Raw genomic sequence first — 16,949 nt, 5'->3', positions numbered from 1 at the left:
CCATCCCCTCATTATTTTGTCTACCAATTAGGCCTAGTTTCCAACACACCAACTTTGATTGATTAATTTCTGGTTCCACATCTTCTGTTTTTACCAAGCATGATTTTAACATAGTCTTTGAACTATATTAGTAGGCTTTTTTGTTTGGATTTATTCAGTTTTTCTCTCTCTTTTGCATACCTTTTCCCATCAACATTTATTATTATTAGGTGATTGTGCCAGTTTATGTATGTTCACATACATTTTACAGTGGAGCTCACAATTAGAGTAAAATTGTAGGCCCAATTATCACAACAGAGCTTCTTCCCCACTCTGCCGTCCCAGTGCAGGAGCTAGACAGTGGATGGTGTAAGACTGGGAATCTGCCGGTGGCTTTAGGGCAGTTTTGTGCTGCAAAAGCTGCAAAGCATCTTTAGTAATGTTGAGAATTTTAGCTCCTGAAAGCTGATTTCAAAGGCCTCCCAATGACATCAACCCGTTAGTTATCTAAAGATAAAGCAGGATTGTCCTCCTCACTCATGACTATCACTCATACCCCACAAGAAAGTGATGCATTTTCAATTAAGCAACTTGCAGAATGTCAGAGTTTCCATGTCACTGTGGAGGCTTTCGGCTTAGTTCTGAAAAAATATTACCAAGAGTGAGGCAAGTCTTTGAAAACAATGAATGCTTCCAGAAGAGACCAGTGCACTAATCTGGGCAAACTGATTAATCTCACTTCGGAACTCTTCAGCGTAGTCAGCAACTTATTGTAAAACCAAGGGACAAATTCACCACTCGTATCAGAGGGAATTCCAGTGGCTTACAACAGAAGTGAATTTAGTCCAAAAAATTCAGTGACTAACCAAATGTATCTGTTGCCAAAACAAGGGCTATTGCTCCTGCCTACATTAGGGCTGAATGTCCCTAAGACTCCATTTCCCCTGATTTATCTCTCTTGTTCTTGTAAAGGTGTCAGCTGGAGAGCCTTGGCAGCTGAAATCTGAATCTACAGAACAGGACTAGCACAAAGGCAGTATCAGTGCAAGCTTCCCTGAATTGCCCAGCCAGGATGCTGTAGTCATGGAGTGATACCCGCTGTGGGCAAAAGTTTAATTCCTTCATTCACCGTGTCTGCTCAGAGCATAGTCCTTGTGCTGCGACTACCAGCCGCTGTGGAAATTAGTGCTAGATGTGATGGGAGTTCTGTGTTGTGGAATAGACACCACATTTCATGTAACCGGCAGCTCACTAGAGAATGCCTTTTGATCTATACTCCTGAAATGGAGTTGAACCAAGAGCCTACAGCTGAAAGGCCCCATAGGTGGTTATTTATCCTGGCAGCTAGTCTGCACCCCACATTGGAAAAGTGATAGTTAGACAACTAAAAATTAAAATAAAAATGATCTACAAGACCCCAATTCAGCAAAGTATTTAAAAACATGGCTAACTTTCAACACGTGACTCATGGGTTTAAAGTTAGGCACATGTTTAAATACCTTGCTGAATCAGGGCCTAAATCTCTATGTACTCTCTAGAGAGGCTGAACAAGGCATGGAAGCATTGCTAGTTAGACATGAAGGGATCTGACTCTTCAGATGTTACAGTTGGGAAAGAGTTAACTTGAATTTGAATCATCTCTCTGTCTTAACTTGTCGTAATTTTATGGCTGTTGTTTTGAGGACAGAGAAGGAGGAACTGGCATAAATTAAAGAGTGATGAGCTCATTTAAAACAGAAATGGGCCCATTAGAATTCCTGCTGCTGAAAATTTGCACAGCTGGATTTTTGCTGAAGAACAGGCCCCTCATCCGTGTCCTTCTGCGAGCTAAAAAATGTCCACTTAAAATTTGTAATTAAACTTTTTTTCTCTATATATATTTTACAGTCAAGCCAATATTGTCCCAATGACAGGCCGAAAGGTGAAGTCCCACTCTCTGTCCGTTGGCTGTGCATGGTAGATATGGTTGTCCTGATATTCTTTCTATTAGTCCCCGATAAAGGCTGGAAGAGCTGTGCTTGGAGAGTGAAAGACCAGGCCTGGATTCAGTAGCTGGGAAATGCTTTGATGGTATTCCTCTTAGATCTTTAGGAAAAAAGGTTGGGTAACAGTTGCAGTGATTCAAAGGGGTTAATGCAGAGGGCTAGATTCTGAATTTAGGTGTAGCCCTGAACAAATGGTGAGGTCTAAGTTGCACCACTGTAGGAAAAGACCCAGGAGATGTCATGCCTCAGAGACACCGCTTGGATTTTAAGCCTGCTTCCTCCTCACTCCTTGGGGACAGTAGTTTGGGCAAGCGATTTCAAGATTCATCACATTTCAATGGGACTTCAGTGCCTAACTTCCTTAGGCTTCTTTGAAAATGCCAACCCTATTACTCAGTAAATTTCTACCCATCTCATCCTGAGGAATTCAGCTACTCAGCCCAGGGAGTAGGGAGTTACTGCCAAGACTCCAGCTGTTCCCCAACCACTGCCTTCCCATCTGATCTGATCTATTACTTCATGCGCAGACCCGAGGCCTGGGTAAACCACATAGTAGTTCAAGAGGGCATCTTACTCACAAGTCCAAGTCACAAGATAGTTCAGAAGAAGGAATAGGTTAAATAAAGAAAAGGGACTAACGGCTTCATGAATCATATGACTGACCCAAACAATTGTTTTTTTTTTCCTACGGTGTCTTCTTAGAATTGGATTTTGAGTCCCATGGCTGCACAAATGGTTGGAACACTGGGCCCTTTGGAAGAGCAAGATGGAGCTGTGTAAATCTAGTGCAGAAGGAGCAGAGAGTGGGGAAAGGACCCATACAACCCTTTGTCAACCAGTCCCCTGGCAAGGGGTCTGGCTGGTTCAGGAGGTCAATAATTTCACACCTCAGCTTCTGATTCAAAGCCAGCCCAGGAGAGGATATATTCAGTTATGTGGAAAGAAGGTTTAAGCAGACTCATAAATATTGATAGTTGAATGAAATATGCCACATCCTTTTAGAAATTACATTAACCTTTTGAGCATGTATGGCAGGGAAATCTGTGTTTACCCACACATTGTGGCACAAGTGAGTATGTTACAAAGGATCCCAATTCCAAGACGAAGATGATGTCTGAAATAACCACTATCTTCCCCTCATAGACTAGGTCAAAGTTAGCCATCTGGCTTTACAGCTGTCTAGTTTCCTCTATGCATTAGTGCATGGGCTCATTTTTAATAAAGAGTGTATTGAAACCCATAATTTAAGGAACTAAAAACCATCCAAACCAATTCTGTTGCGGAAAGTCTGAAAAGATGAAATGTTCTTGGGGAAGGGGAGGGGAGTGGAGGTTGGGTGTAGATTACGAGGCACATTTTCGTAATATTTAGTATGTCATCTTCAAATAATGTTTACAAACCTCAAAACTCTGGGGATGTTTGTAGGCTTTAGCAAACAGATGTTAGCAGTCAAGAAAGAATTATGATTCTTGCCTGAAAATATTTCCTCCTGCTTATCAGTGACATGCAAGATTTTCAAGATATCCTCTTTATGGAGTTGGAGACCTGCGTTTTCTGCAGGGCTGTGAATCAACAGATAAAAATAAGTGTAGAGAGTCCTTGTTAACTGGTCATGAAGGCAGCACGTCATTTTGTGGTCCTCTGATTGTCTGTGTGTGTGTGTAACCAGTTTTGTCCCCATCTGCGAGGCTTTGACGCCATCTGATAGCTGGGACCACATAAAGATGTTTATGATCCTGCTGCTGCCTCCAAGCCATGCTCTGAACTCATGAGCCAAAGGTCCTGAGCACAACCTGTGCAGAAGACCCATAAAGGGATTTTTACATATGCATCTAGCCCCTTCTCTCATGCACCCTTGTGGAAATTGGGGTAGGCAGTGGTTCATACTGAGCAGTCCCTTCATAGGCCCTGCTGAAGGAAAGTGACTACTCAGAATCACCTGGAGAGACATAGCCACTCAGCTCTAGCTGCCTAGTGGGAGACAGGGTGGGCTACTTCGCATCCCTTGGAGACAATTAAAGGAAAAGCAGAATGCATGTTTGGGGGTGGGGGCGGGGTTGCAGTGGAGCAAAGAGGGGAATACAAATGTTCTCTCTGCTTGCAAACCATTTTGAAGATGTGCTGATGGTCATGGAGACAACAGAAGCCAAAGTGGTTCTGAGTTGGGGGTTGGCTCTGGATTCTATGCAAACTGTTTGTGCAGTCACAGGTCCTCAAAATCTAATTCTAAGTAGACTCTATAAGCAAAACAACAAAAAACATTGACACGTGATCTTTTAGCTTGGTGGCTGGCAGTCCAAGCAGAGAAGCCATGGACTAAATGGGCATAGATAGTCAATACCCTCTCACTGGTAAAGGAAGTGCATCCAGAACAAGGTTCCGGTGCATCTGCAGAGTGATTCCAGAGAAGCAAGCGTTTCCTTTGTCCATTGCTCTGTGGATATGTTAGTGCTGTCAATCTAGGAACCTTCCATGTGCATTCAACTTGCTTCTAAAAAAGCAAACAGAGTTGGTAGACCTCACCTGGATTGTCTCTTGTGTTGAACATCCTGGGACGTAACCCCACAAAGCATCCTGGGAGACAGTGAGTTGGACAGTCTCTACATTTGGGCCCCCAATATATTTGACACAGATATAGGGTGAGCTGTGTTAGATCTTTTGAAAAGAGCTAGGACCATTGCAAAGCCATCAGATAATAACGAATTGGGGCTACTATTTTCAGGCCCAAAACACCAAGATGCTGAGTCCCTCCAGTAGGGAGTAGGAAGGCTGTGGTCTTGACTAGCTTCTGTTCTTCCTGATTTCTCAGCTTTGAACATAGCAGCTGACATTTTTCCCCAGTTTTTCATGTAATATAAGCCTGTCACTGGCTTCTACTGTATCTTGTGGCCATTCCGTCTTGCCGGTATAATCTACCATGGTGATGTGCCCCCTTCTGATGTCTAGATTTATGTCTGCTATTGTCATCATCCTAACAAGGCTGCTCCTTTAGCTCGTGCAGCTGAGGTTCAGCTTTGAGATCAAGAAGTTACTAGTTTCAATTCCTGCAGATGACTCAGTCAAAGGGGTTGATATTTACAGCTGCAGTGCTGACTTCTAAGTCTTGCTGCTTTACCCTATTGGTGAAGCGTAAGCACAAGGAAAGGGATGATGATGGCCACATAAAGAGGGGATAGCTTTCCTATCTTTTTATCTTTTATGTAATCCAGGCTTTCTCAAACAGGGGTTGCCACTTCTGTAGGGAAAGCCCCTGGCAGGCTGGGCCAGTTTGTTTACCTGCCCCGTCCACAGGTTTGGCTGATCGCGGCTCCCACTGGCCGCAGATCACTGCTCCGGGCCAATGGGAGCTGCTGGAAGTGGCACAGGCTGAGGGACTTAATTGCCGCTGCTTCCAGCAGCTCCCATTGGCCTAGAGCAGCGATCCGCAGCCAGTGGGAGCTGTGATCTGCTGGACCTGCAGACGAGGCAGGTAAACACATCGGCCTGGCCCGCCAGGGGCTTTCCCTACAGAATTGTCAACCCCTGTTTGAGAAACCCTGATGTAAATGGTGGTTATACTACTCACCAAGGCATCTGGGTAGGTCCCTGACCCACTCTTTTTCTCACTGGCTCCTTGCCTCTCCTTCTCTTGCCTCTCCCTGGTTGCGCTGCTGGTGGTCTAATGTATGCTAAGCAGATGTTTTCCTCACATGTTTGCATGGTTATTTTACAATGGCTTCATGTAGCAGTTGTTACCTTACAATAACATTTTTTGCATGGGCAGCGGACTGCTTAGCTTCTGCCCCTGTAGATCTAGAGAAGCAACTACTCACACTGCTATTGCCAACTTTCCTTTCAGCATGCTTGGCAACAGTGTGCGGCACACTGCTCCTTACACCCCATCCTATCCTCCCAGTTTATAGATGTTAGCTGATTTTCTTTTCTTGGGACTTTTAGTTCCAATTTTCCCCAGAATCCAGCCATCATTTTCCTTCCTCCTAACTTAAAAATTGCAGATGCCATGAGTTGAGTTGACATTTTCTGTGTGATTAGCATTAAGGACCAGGGAGACTACTACATACTGATGGAATACTACTACATATTGTAGGGGCTTGATCCAAAGCTCTTTGCAGTCAGTGGAAAGTCTCCCATTCATATCAGTAGGCTTGGATCAGGCCCATTGTCTTCAAGGAGAGAAACGGGAAGAAAATGGTGTTAGAGAATGCATGCAAAAACATGTGCCATCAAAATTCACGACTCAGCAGGGAAGGTGAAATCCTTCGAAAGTGTCTCAGTCAGCCTAATAAAAGTCCATCTTGGAGTCTCTCAGTTTAGGAAAGTACAGCATAATTACAGCTAGATTTTTTTCATCTTTATTTCTTTACTAATTGGGAGTAAAGTTACCCTATGTGCATACAAGTCAAAGGCACTCCCTGGAATGTTTTTTGTTCTTTAAAACCTCCAGAAATGGTCATATCACAGGTCTGATGAGCCTGGATTGAGAAGTGTAAAATTCTATGCACAGAATCCCACAAATCTCTTTAGAGGCAAAGAAAGATTGCATGATAGTCATTTTAGCTCTCTTCCAGGTCCTGCTGAAGTCAACGGATAGACTCCCACTGACTTCAAGCTGGCTAGAGGCCTTTGTCGGTGGAGTTCTTTGTCCTGAGTTAAACAGGATATTATTGGGAAACTTCAAAACTGGTGATTTACACTGTCTGCCTTGTTGATTTTGGAGTTGGAGCTTCTTGAATACCCCATCTGGAGCAATTTTATTTCCGAAGACACGTTGCAACCCATCAAAAGATGTAAAAATGCTCATGATGAGTATTCAGGTTCAGTCATTTCCATCTGTCAAGCTTTGTAAGGATAAACATTGACTGTTCAAGCGATGGATTTGGCAAAGTACAGCATCTAGTTGTATCGGTTAGGAAAAGCGATGTTTGGGGAAGCCACAGCAAAGGAGAGCATGACAACACCACCACTTGGGCACTGGGGTTGGGCCAGGTATACATATTTTGGTTAGTGGAGAAAAACAGCCATCTGTCCAGTAAAGGATGTAAGCAGTAAGCTTCAGAGGTCTGTTTTTCCCTCTTTTGCAAAAGAAGGAAAGTCTTGTCTGTTGAGCTAGTCTGGTCCTCTGGTAAAAGCGACTGTAATTCAAATTGTGTTGAAAAGGGGCAGTTTAGCAATTTGAGGAGAGAGGGTATTTTTCTAACATTATTTTTTCCAAATGATGACTCTATCACCCAGGTCTCTTCTGACTGAAGGATGGAGAAATCATTTGGTAGGAAATATGGCTCTGCTGATGGCGTCTCAAAAGAGGAAAGCTGCCAATCAACAGGAGTGAGCTAATATTAATAAATGCCATGGGCTGATTCATTGAATAATCTTTCATTTGGTTTTATGTTGTGCTATTAGGAAGTGTTTGGATTTTACTAGACTGCCAAGAACCACAAACAGAGCTTTATTTATTTATTGGTGTGTGAGCTGCTGTAAAACTGCCGAATAGAGCTTTAGTAGCAGAGGAAGTAAAGTACCTTCAGAGTAAATAATAATTAAATACTCTTCCTGCAATACTTTACCAGCAGAAATCCTACTGCTTTCAATGCAAGTTTACCTGTTTTACTGCTGCAGGATTAAGTCCTAAGGCGCCTCTTGAATCAGGGAGAGGGGCGAGCGGAGGGGGTCCGGTGACAACATTGTCAATTATAAGATTGATGTTGAACTACCTGAACGGGCCAGAACCTAAGCAGGCATAAATCAGCATAGCTCCACTGATAATTGGAATAAGGCTGGAATTGGATCAATGTTAATTTGTTCCAGTTGAGGATCTGGCCCATTCAATTTATAATCCTATTTTGATGCTTTGTCAGCCTCAATCTCAGGGTTGAATTCAATGGAGCTATGCTGATTTACACCCATGTAGGTGTAACAAAGCTTCTATCACAATTTTTCCCTCTCTTTTTCCTTCTGTACCTGATCCTCCTTCTTGTGTCTTCTATCTTCCTTCCCTAAGCCAGCCTACGTTCCGCAGGTCCTTCTCTCATATCCTGCCACCACGATGGTGATTTAGGGCTCAGTCCTGCACTTGAAGTCAGTGGGAGATTTCTGCCTGAGAGGGAGTGTAGGATTGGGTCTTTACATTGTAAGCCTCTTGACATTGCAAATGCTCCAGTATGTAAGGTTTTTTATGTAGCCTGTTCTGATGTCACTTTTTCATGACATCAGACACCAAAGAAGAGTAAGAATGTGTAAATACCCATTTGGATGGGCTTATTTTAGTTTTGCATAACTAAAAAAAAAGACCTACCGACATAAGGGTAATGGATTTGATTTAAGGTGATGAAGGACTGGGGATTTAAGCTAAATGCACCACTTAAACCTGAGCTGTTGGGCCTAGTTGTTGCAGGAGTCTTAGAACATTGTTTGTGGTTATAATTACAGTGCTTGGTATGAAATGTAGACATGAGGCTCCAGAAAAAAAATACTCCATATGTGCAATGCAGGAAATGTTCCAATGTAAGTGCCACCCTGTCTCTGATACTGTGCACCCACACAGATCCCTACTGAAATCGGTGAGGCTCTGTGTGAACCTCAGGAGCCAATTGCTTTAAGTCAGTTGCAGGACGCAGCCTTAATAGACATTAAAAACACTCCAGCAGCCCCTGAGGGTTCACAGCACAAGTCTGTGACATCCTGTTCTGGAAACAGGAATTTGTTCCCTTTCTCATTCCTCCAGGCCACCTCCAGAAGTTCTTGCTCAGGCAACCTCCTTCTAACTCCAGTGGAAATGTATCTGAGTGAAAACTGCAACAGGACATTAGCATCTGGCCCTAACTTCCATGGCCGCCAATGGCTAGAAAGTGCAATCGAGGCCAAGGAACTGGCTTCCAGAAGACACAGCAGATGGAGCACAACCCAGGGGAAGAAGGATGAAAGCACTTTTGCCCTCTGTGAATGCTGAGCTATATCAGAGGCCAAAACAGCACCTAGCCTGATTTAGAACAGTCCTCAGCAGCTCTAATCTTCGGCAGCTCACCTGCCTGCCTATGGGCTGCGGCAAAGCCCCTCATTCCGGCAGTGCCATGCACTACAGACCCCCTTCCTGTCCTCTCCCGCTCCCAGTCCAACCCCTCTACTCTAGGGCTTGCAAGGAGGGCAGTGCAGGGCAGCTTACCACAAGCCTGTGCTGGGCTGTCCCAGGAAAATTCTCTCCGGATAACTTGTGGCACCTGTTCAGGCAGTGCCGAGGGGCAGGGGACAGAAGCTATCCCTGAATGCTTACCACCTTGTGCCCTACAATGCTCATCAGTAGAACATACAGTGATGAAGGGATGGCGCATCTCCAAATGACAGGGCTTTGCTACTGTGGCTCAGCTGAAGCAGAGGGAGAAAAAAGGATCATCAGGGCTTCCTGTGCAGAGCTGGGGCAGAACTTTGAACCAAAGGCCTGATCCAATACCCATTAAAGACCATGAAGAGGCTCCCATTTACTTTGGAGGGTGGATCGGGCCTGTTTCTTCTGCCCTCTGTGCTGAGTCTTTGTCTGGAGCACATTTTTATAATTGAGTCATCCAGCCCCTGCAAACAGAAGTTTCTTACATCAGTGCTGGAACAGCTAGAGTCTGGCTGAGTGCCAAGTTCTGATCTGGTGAAATGTTCTTGGCAAAAGTCAAACTCTTTAAAGTCACTTCTCCACAAGATACAGAAGGTGACCTGCCAACATTTGCCAGTTTCACTTTATATGCAAAACATGTTAAAGCGGCCTTATGTACAGTCCTGTCAATGATGAGAACCACACTGCCATAACAAAGCATGAGCAGCCAGAATAACCCTTGTAACTGCTTTTGTCTGTGGCTTGTAGAGTCTTTCATCCTTCATCTGTCCTGTCTATTCAGGCCCCGATTCTACGCTAGAGGAATCCCACTGGTCTTGCCTGCCTGGAGCTCATTACAGAATCAGGACCTTCTCTACTGTAAGTTCTTTGGGGCAGTGGCTGTCTATTGCTCTGTGTATGTACAGCACCTAGCACAATGGGGCTCTGCTCTCTGTTGGCATCTCCATGCACGGTTGCAATATAAATACACATTAATATTAATACTGTTATTTTTTGACCATTTCCTCCAGGTCTCCATATTCTAGAGGAAGAAAATGATGTTTCTAAAATAGCCAATTACTCTCAGAGACCATTTTTCAGATTCTTTCCAAATTAGATTTGAAAATACTTTAGTGACAAGAACATTGAGGAGTCTGGTGGCACTTTAAAGATTAACAGATTTATTAGGGCATAAGCTTATCTGAAAAAGTGGGTTTTTAAGGAAGCTTATGCCCAAATAAGCTTTAGTCTTTAGCACTTTAGTCTTTAAAGTGACACCAGACGACTCGTTGTTTTTGTGGCTACAGACTAACATGGCTACCCCTCGGATACTTTAGTGACAAGTTTTGTTTTAAAAGAAATTGTGTGGTTGTAGCTTTGGAGCCAGAGATTCTCAGCCCTGAGTACAGGAAAGTTATAATTGTTGACACTGATCTTCACAGAGCCTGCTGCTCCCCTCTCTCATATTACACCAAGCAGGATTGGGGTCTTAACGTAATTTTGTCAGCAAGTGAAAGGAATAGTTGTGTAGGGGAGCCAGGCAAGAATCCACATCACTCTCCAGTTCTGCCATCAGATCCACAGGGAGAGAAGCAAACCACCAACGGAGCATTTTTAAGAACGAGCCAGAATGTGGCTTACCCTGTGTGGGCAGAAGGCAAAAGGGATTTTCCTTCCTCGCCCATAATCCCGGTGCTATCAGCGGTGCAGGGCTTCTCAAAAGGGGCAGAGCATGGGTGATGTTATAGCCCTTCCTTGTTCTGCCCTGGTTCCAGTACATAACCCTTTCAGCGAGCGTACCAGCTACTGTCCGGCCATGCACTTCCCTAACACACTCACCATTGTCCCTGATGCCTGTGGCTTGTCATTAATATGGCTGTAGTATAAAAAGCTGGATGCAGCCCTGGATCTACTGAGCTGGGAATAAATCGTGCATTTGAAAGACCACCAGCAGCTTCTTTGTCTTGGCTGCTGATCCATTAATACGATGCCATTCTGGAAAGAGAGCGGCTCTCCAGGTCTGTATGTCTGCTTGGAGGGCAGCTTTCCAGATCTGTGTTTGCCATGGCTGGTCTCCCAAAGGGGGTGTGTAGTCTGAGTCAACAGGAGTGAGTTTATCAAGATCCTTACGTTCTTCCCATGTGTTATCATTGCAGACAAGTATGGAGCCAATTTATTGAGCTCACATTATGGCTGAATTGAGTTGAAATAATTTATACTCTTGAGACTTCTCAGATGGATAGCTAACAACTCTCTAAGGGCTTGCCTACAAGGGGACATCCATTAAATTAACTAAAGGTGCGGATTAGTGCATTAAATCCCTGTGTAGATGCTGTTATTCAGAATTAAAGTGGCTTTAATTTGGTTTAGTTTAATTCACTTTGGAAGTGAATTAAGATCAACCAAATTAAGGCAATTTTTAAGAGCAGGCTGCGCTTGAAATGCTACATTGATGCAGCTGCTCCACTATAGCGCTTTAATGAAGATATTGTAAAACCATGGAAGAGAACTTCTATCGTTTTAGTTAATCCATTTCCGAGAAAGGCTGTCTACACCCCTGCACTTAGGTTGGCATTACTGTGTCATTCAGGGGCGTGGATTATTCACACCCCTGAGTGATGTAATTATACTGAAGTAATTCAGTAGTGTGAACCAGTACTAATTCTGAATGAGGGTGTTCACACAGAGATTTAATGCAATTTAACTAATCCACTTCAAAATCATACCTTTAGTTAATTTGGATTAACTTCCGGGATGTTGCTGTGTAGAAAAACCAATCAAATGGAACTCTAGTTGTATCAAAGGCTAAAAGGAAACTATGTAGAGCTGTGACACATCCTGTAGGGCTTGGTACCTGAAGCAATGATTGGTTTGCACTCTCCTCATAGGAAGCTTTTTCCTTCTGTAGCAGATACTCTGTTTGCAATATGTTTAATGTAATAATTAATGCTAACTACAAATATACATTTAAAATAATATTAATTGTATTTAACTGTGGTGGGTTGGACCCCTTAAGGTGCCACCTGATGTGTTGGGATACCACCGAGCTTGCCTGTTCTGCCAGCCAAGGCACCTTTTTACCTGTCTTGCTGAGCCAGGCTATTAAGCCTCCTCCAGCACACACACAGGCAGGATCACACCCAGCTGCAGAACGACATAGACTCTGAGATTAGCTCTGGGGACTCAATTTAAGGGACTTGCCCCAGCACTCAGGTGTCCACCTCCTTTGGGGTGCAGACCCAAAGGTATATTGTGAAACCGACCACCTCCCTCAATGTGGAGGAAGGTAGGCACTGCCTCTCACCCCTCCCCCCAATTATGAATGGCACAAATGGGGTTATACTATAAACAAGAAATAAGTTTATTAACTACAAATGGTGAATGTAAGTGGTTAAAGAGGTAGCAAACAGAACAAAGCAGAGTACTATGCAAATAAAACAAAACACGCAAACTAAGTTTGATTCACTAAAGGGTTACCAAATGTAAATTTCTCACCCTAGGTATTGTTACAGGCAGATTACAGAAAGTTTTGAATGGAAGCTGCACTGGTCTCCAGCTTGAGACATCAGTTATTATTGTTCACAAGTAAGACACTCTTCCCTTCTCCCTCCAGTTCTGTTCTTGCTTTCAGGTGGTTTTCAGTGCCTATTTAGGTGGCAGAGGAGAACCAGGATGGTATCACTCCCCTACCTTATATAGTTCTTGTGTATGGCGGGAAGTCTTTGCTTCCCAGTGGAAGAACGCTGGCATTCCAAGGGGCGGGTCCAGTCCCAGGTGACTCAGACCAATGTCTCTGCAGGGCTGTGGCAGCCATTACTCATAGGTTGTCTGGAGCATCCACAGGAAGATTAAGCTCTTTCACAGTCCATTGTCTTTGCTAATGGGCCATTAGCCCTGTCTGGCTTTTCCATTGTTGTACCTGAAGGGCTGGTTGGGTGACACCCAAAGTAACACCTTTGAAATACAGATTCATAGTCAATATTCCTAAATGAAGATACAGAAATGATACAATGTATATCTCAGTTATGTCATATCTGTGTCATGAGCATATTTTCATAAATAATATGGAATGAAACGTCACATTAACCTTTTCAGACTCCCATGTGCAGTACAATACAACAAAATGGAGATTGCTCATATTAAGTTGCGTGTATCCTGGCTACATATATTGCTTTGCTGGGCTTTATGCATTTCATAACTATGGATACTATGGCTACAACATGAGAATTGGGAATTCTTATGATATACATTGCATTTCTTGGAAATATATTCAGTGCCTAGATACTATAATATGAACTCAGTAAAAATGACAGCCAGTGAAGACGTAGGGGACAATAAAATGTCAAGTTAGTAGTAACATTACAGTAGCAACTGGAAGTCCCAGCTAAGATCAGAATTGCAGTGTTCAAGGCACTGTACAAACACATAGGGGGGAAGCACAGCTCCCTCGAATTCAAGAGGAATTTTGCTTTGGCTTCAACCAGACTGGGATTCTGCCTGTAGTGTTTACAGTCTAATCAAACAAAGAGGAGAAACAGAATTGAAGTGACTCTCCTAAGGTCACAGAGCAGGTCAGTGCCAAAGCCAGGAATAGCCTCCCAGTCTTCTCAGTCATAGTCTGGTGCCCTACCCACTAGACTGTGTCACCTCTCATGCTGCTTCTTGTGGAGGGACAGCTCTGTGGCTTGAGCATTAGGCTGCTAAACCCAGGGTTATGAGCTCAATCCTTGAGGAAGCCATCTAGGGCAAAAATGCGTCTAGGGGTTGGACTGGATGATCTCCTGAGGTCTCTTCCAGCCCTGATATCCTATGAAATCACTAGCCTAGGTTGGAGTGGTGCTGACCTGCTGTGTTCCAGGGGGAGTTCAGAACAAGATCATGCCTCAAAGGAGTCCCAGCCACTCCTGTTGACTTTGTAAAAATACAATTTTTTTTGCAAAGAACAAAGTAACATTTTCAGTCTTTTAAAATTATCTGCTTAATTCAAGGTAATAATTGAACTGAAAGAATTGCAGGGTTTTGTTTTTGTTCGTTCTGATATCCATGTGCTGGTTGATATCAGACATCCTCCCTGCAAAGAAGCTTAGAGCAATCAAGGGAGTCAGGAGAAGGAAGAGATGAAAATTAGTAAATAATGGGCCAGATCCACAGCTAAATTGGCATTAATTGAGCATCAGCTGCGGATCTAGCCCATCCGTTTCTGGGCATGTTCCCAGTACAGTTTTGGTGGGGTAGGGAAATTCTTAGGCAGAACTTTGAAGAAAGTAGCAATATTGGCATTGCGGGGCAGATCTCCAGGGTTCAGGAACATACAAGTGAAAGTTTATTGGGTGAAATCTGTTGGGTGTTTTGTTTCATATTGGGTTCTGTATCTGATTTTTAATTGGTGTTTATTCCCAGTTCATTTTATGGAGCGGATAATAAAAATCAGTCTCTGTTAAATAAATGCAATGAAATTATTTAAAGTGATGTAATCGCTGGCAAAGGAATCGTTGAACTTTTAAAAAACAACCTATGTAATTGCTTTTTAAATGGGAAGAGTGCTGCCATTTCCCCTGATCTTGGACACCAACCCCAGAGAATCACTGCATCATTTTGATGTTTGGGTGCATGGATATTATTTTAAAGCGCTTTGGAGACTCCAGCTTTTCAGGAACTTTGATAAAAAGGAGAAGACGTGAGATTTCTGGGGTATTTATTTCCCCAGTGAAGTTGCTTCAACAACTTTGTGGTCTGGGCATATGTCCAACAGGGCTTACAGATATTTTTAATATCCATTGTTTCTGCCATGGGAGTTCACGGCTAGTGGTTAGAGCAGCAGTTAGGTCCAGGGTGTTGTTATCCAGGAATTGGAGCCCAGTGCCAGAGCCGAGGATCATAGCCAGTCAGAAATCAGAGCTCAGGGTCTGAACCAGATTGGCTGGAGTGAGGGACTAAGGCAAGACACAGCTAGCCACATAATGCCATACAAGCAAGCCATTGTATAATTTGTTAGCTCTGGCACCAGCAGAAACAGGGGGTTACACAGACCTCCTGGGCCATTCCTTAAACTAGCTGTGGGCCAAATCACTAGCCAGCCAGACCTGCACCCAGGCAGTCATGGGATTACGAGGGAAAACATCACACTGCTGCTAAATAAGAAATTAGCAGCAGCAGCAACACTTCCAACTCGTACCTAATGATAATAGGCCTGATGTAATTCTACTGGATATAATGGATTTACCCCAGAAGTGAATTTAGCCCACTGTGTGCACTAAAGTATGATGAAAAAGACAAGCAGTCAAAGGATCATATCTGAACAAATCACAGCATGTGAAAATAGTGAGGTGTCCCAGCAGCATCAGCAGCTGGATGGCCCCTCTTTCACAGCTGTTCATATGCTGCCTTCAGTGCTTTGAAAAACTCTTCCAGAGCTCTAGATGATGACACCTGCCACTCCCCTCATCCTCCAGAAGCCATCTCTCTCTCTCCATGCTGGAGAAAGCAAGCAAGCCTCCTGCCAATGTGTTAGCCACCATGGCTTTAAGGAACAGGGCCTGAAGATAAGGCTCCATTCTGATCAGCTGGGTCACTGAGATCACAGAATCATAGAATATCAGGGTTGGAAGGGACCTCAGGAGGTCATCTAGTCCAACCCCCTGCTCAAAGCAGGACCAATTTCCAACTAAATCATGCCAGCCAGGGCTTTCTCAAGCCTGACCTTAAAAACCTCTAGGGAAGGAGATTCCATCACCTCCCTAGGTAACCCATTCCAGTGCTTCACCACCCTCCTAGTGAAAAAGTTTTTCCTAATATGCAACCTAAACCTCCCCCACTGCAGCTTGAGACCATTACTCCTTGTTTTGTCATCATCTTCTGAGTCAGCAAGTTAAACATGTGCTTAACTTGAAGCCAATGTAAGCACATGCTTTGCTGAACTGTGGCCAATATCGTGAACATGTTTTTTCCCCAGTGGAGATATTTGCACTGACACAAGACACTGGAATGAGGGGACTGCAGCCCTGTTGCTCTCCCATGTCTTTATATTTCTCTCATCGGTGGAGTCAGATTATGTGGGTTCTCATGGAATCAAACTCTCAAAAGTAAATTAAATCAGCTTGGATATGAACATTGCCCTGTGGGCAGGGAACTAGCCAAAGGGTTGTAATCAGAGGATTATGATACGTGGTAAAATAGAGATTCGGGGCAGTCTCTAGTGGTTTAGAGCAGGAATCTGCATGAGGGCTGGTTTCATTTCATGCTGATCTAGAAGAGGGAATAATGAAATGTGCAGGTGCTACTAAAGTGGAAGAAGGTGAGAACACCTGGGATGGCAGAGAAATAGCACAAAGGGACCTAGAGAGGTCAGTAAGATGGGCAGAAATGATACAATGAGGCATCTTGGAAAAAAGCTAGCACATAAAAATAATCACAGTCAACGAGAGGCAGAAAGCTGAAGAGCACTCATGCTGGAAGAGACTTAAACACGATAGTGAACCACAAATTAGACAGAAGTTTACAACGGGATGTGGGAGCAAAGAAGATGAATGAAAACAAGTGTCTGTGGGGGAAAAACCTAGTCTTGGTTAAGCAAGTGGGAAGCTGAGCCACCCATTTCTCTGCTAAAGTCCATTCCTTTTGTTATTTCATCCTCCCACCCATGTTCTCCACAGTTCTCAGTCTTATCCACCTGCCGTGTCCTGTGTGACATGGACCACGTGTCCAGACTAGAGTTTGGGCTCTTCTTTTTGACTGATGGACAATTAACTTGCATTCACTCACCTGCATTGTAAATATTAGTCTGGATACTCCACAAACGTTTGTTCCCAACGCAAACAGTTGTGGTTTGCCCAAAGCTGAAGCATAGGGTAAATTACAAATAGCATGTATAGCTGTGTTAGTTAAAACAGGAGCATAGACTCTAGCCA

The sequence above is a fragment of the Chelonoidis abingdonii genome, chromosome 10 (assembly GCF_003597395.2).
Source record: "Chelonoidis abingdonii isolate Lonesome George chromosome 10, CheloAbing_2.0, whole genome shotgun sequence".
Lineage (NCBI taxonomy): Eukaryota > Metazoa > Chordata > Testudines > Testudinidae > Chelonoidis > Chelonoidis abingdonii.
This window is presented reverse-complemented; position numbering follows the sequence as displayed.